Source organism: Triturus cristatus, chromosome 10, assembly GCF_964204655.1.
Source record: "Triturus cristatus chromosome 10, aTriCri1.1, whole genome shotgun sequence".
Taxonomy (NCBI): domain Eukaryota; kingdom Metazoa; phylum Chordata; class Amphibia; order Caudata; family Salamandridae; genus Triturus; species Triturus cristatus.
Genome location: NC_140593.1, coordinates 1183128646 through 1183132046, shown reverse-complemented (window position 1 = coordinate 1183132046; position 3401 = coordinate 1183128646). Strand labels below are relative to the sequence as shown.

The 3401-nt window shown below is 40.5% G+C and overlaps 1 pseudogene; it reads right to left on the bottom strand.

Annotated features, from left to right (window-relative positions):
- Positions 1 to 1500: 1500 nt before the first annotated feature.
- On the bottom strand, positions 1501 to 2440 carry LOC146796968 (olfactory receptor 1f45-like; annotated as a pseudogene).
- Between the last annotated feature and the right edge of the window lie 961 nt (positions 2441 to 3401).

Sequence of the window (3401 nt, the reverse complement as noted above, 5' to 3'; positions counted from 1 at the left end):
GTGGACGCACATGTGTTTGCGTCTTTATAACTGGAACTGGAGGGAACACACATGTACTTGTGACATGCACATAGAACCGTTGGGGTCCAAGATAGGGGACATAACTGACCAGAAAAATCCATATTTCCACAAACCCATTGTGTTCTGTGCCCTGACTGACGTGACTGAGCATCTGTGACTATGTGTCCTGCATGTATAAGTGTTATGGTATCACTATGAGTATGCAGCTGTACTGTTCGGGTCTCATGTCCGAGGAGGTTTCAAGGCTTGCACATCTTGGGCCATTGTGCAATGGAGTCACAACCTAGTTGTCTCATTTCTTTGTTCGCAATGAGCTGTGACCATTTGCCGAGCTTCTGTGACAGCTGTTTTTTGTCTTAGGGTGTCTGAGTGGGTGTAGGAGAGTTCAAAAAGGTTATTGTTGAGGGAATATATAAGCAAGACATGTTGGAGATGAGGGATTGTCAATGATTGTCAATGATTGTCCTTGTACTTTATAAATAAAGGAATATCTGTTATTGGTTTTGTTGTTTGTAATAAAGGGAGGTGTGTAGAAGTCTGTATGTCCCCATTCTATGTAAGTCTGAGCTGATGTCTGAACCGCTAAGAGTAAAACATGTAATAGAATATTGGTGTGTGGAGTGGAGCTGAGTAGATTGGAAGCTAGGATATCAGAGACAGGGACAGTTGGAGGCAGGATGAAGCCCTGACAGAACCCACCTGCTGTTGCTGTAACCTAAGAGGCTAACATCTAATAAAGACCTTATCTCTTATTTGAGAGGCTCTAAACTCTTGTATGAGGACCCTGTCCTCAAACTTTAAGAGCACAAAAAAGACATCTACAGTTTATAATGTCCTTTAATCTTTAATCCATACAATACATTTCAAACTGACGCATATTTTAACTATTTTTAACATGTTACAAACCTCTGCAGGTGGTGGTTGGCATACTGGTACAGTGTATTGCCAGAGAATTACCGTCAAAGAGAAACGATTCTGACTTAAAATTGACCCTAAACATGGACATTAAGAGGTGAGTAAAATGGACATTAAGAGGTGAGTAAAATACAAAAGAAGTTGCCTAAAATATACTGATGTCACACAACCTGTGCAAGCACCAGAGACAAAATTAAGCCTCTTATAAGGACTAAAAGTAAGCAACAAAAAAGCATTTTTGGGTGAGACAAAACTCTAATTAGTCTACTTTCAGTAGTAAGTGAACCAACAACAACTATAAACCATTGACAAATGAAAGAGTTGTCATATTCACATGCAACATTGACATACAGAAAAGAGAAAACATGTCAGGGAGAGAAAGTGAAATTGAGCTTGTGAGTCTTGCAGAGCTAATTCGTATTAGAAATTTTTAATTGGAAAGAAACATGATTGTGTATCAGGAACACCCTTTTTTTTATTCAGAATCAAGTTTGAGTAGAGTGGAATTAAGAGATTGATGAAGAATGTGGTTTGCAGTTAAATAATATCTACCCTAGGTTTGGTTTATAGATCAGAAATAAAGAGAAAACTTTTAGAACTTGCAAAGAAGATGCATCTACACATTATCTTCAAAGCTTGTTTCATTTGTACATTTCCTAGGCTGTATATGAAAGGGTTCAGCATGGGGACAATGGTGTACATCACAATTATTGATTTCTTCCTCTCATGTGGGTAGCTGGAGCTAGGCTGGAATTCGGTGAATATAATGGTCCCATAGTACAAACTTACAACAATGAGGTGTGAAGAGCAGGTGCTGAAGGTTTAACTCCTCCCCTTGCTTGAGCGGATACTCAATACAGTTGCGATGATACGGATGTATGAGATCACTATAGGGACAATGGAGACCTAGGCTATGAATGTGCCCACAGTGAAAATCGGGATAGCAATGATAGTGTTTTCTGAGCAGGAGAGCTTCGGAAGTGCAAACACATCACAGAAGAAGCTCTGGATCAGGTTTAATGCACAAAATGACAGCGTGACGACCATCATACTGTATAGGAAATAATTCAGGAGACCACCTATCCAGGAACCTGCCACCAATACAGTGTACACATTCTTGCTCATTGCTGTAAAATAATGCCTACAGTTAGCAACATATCGGTCATTGGCCATAGATTTTCAATGGTCCCCATAAAAACAAAACATACAACTGTACAATGCAGCGTTAGTAGGAGACGGTCTTCCTCTGTGAGATAGTGCTGACCAGAAGCTGGAGCACTATCCCGGTCAATATGCAGATGTCCACTAGTGACAGGCTCCAGATGAAGTAATACATGGGGGTATGAAGCTTGGAATCAGTAGCAATGGCAGCCATGATGGCACTGTTGCTTACTAACCCAACAATGTAAGTTGTAAGGCAAAGGGCAAAGAGTGCAGTCGGATGCTATGGATTGTCTGATAGGCCCTGGTAAATAAAGTAGATCACACTGGTCTGGTTCTCCATGTCCATTCTTTCCTCTCCAAACATCTGGGGCTAAAAATATAAATAATATTTTAAGCAATAGAGTGATGGACATTCAGAATTGATAAGCTGTCAATATGTGAAACAAAAGAAATACTCTAACCTCATTATTGCGCAAAGCTGTAAAGCTTTTTAAATGCTGAGTTTAATTGTTTAAATACATGCATAAGGGAACTTTTAACCCTATAAATACTGTATCTTTTCTATTTTAAAATACAGCAAAGAAACCTTTAGGATTTTCTATTGATGTGGTCCTAAAAGTTACTTTGCTGTGTATAAAAATAGAACAGATACGTAAGCCTGGGCGTAGTTCACGTAGACGCGCTTCACGAAGCTTTGCGAAGATGTTCTTGCACTACGTGAGCTACGCGTAGCTTCGCGAGCTTGCGTCATTGCTTGGGGCACCCGTTCGTGATGGCTTTTTCTTGTTCGGGAGCGCGGTGAGCGTGTTCGAGGAGCTGTTTGCATGCTCGGGGGATAATATCTCGCGATCTTACCCATGCGGTCGCCGATGGGCGCGGCCACCTTGTTTTTCAATTGTCCCGCGCGCTCGCGATACCTTATTTCCTGTTCCGGGTCGCGGATAGCGTGTTCGCGATGCGCATGTTGTGTTCGGGAGCGCATTTTACTTGTTCGCGACGATGATTGCATGTTCGCGAGAAATATCGCACAAACTTACCCACGCAGTCGTGAATGGGCGCAGCCATCTTGTTTTTACCTCTATGCTATGGTTCTGGGCCTACTTTTCTATCCTCCCTTAATCTTTGTAATCCTTTGTATTTAAAACATTTTTTCTGACTTTTTTTAGTTATCATCTATCTCTCTCTTTCCCTAAGTTAATATTTTGCATTTTATTTCTACCTTTACTGTGTTTTTTTTTACTTCTATTACTTTTTTCTTTCTTCTTCCCCCTAACTTTTGTTTTCCCCTTCTAACTTTTCTT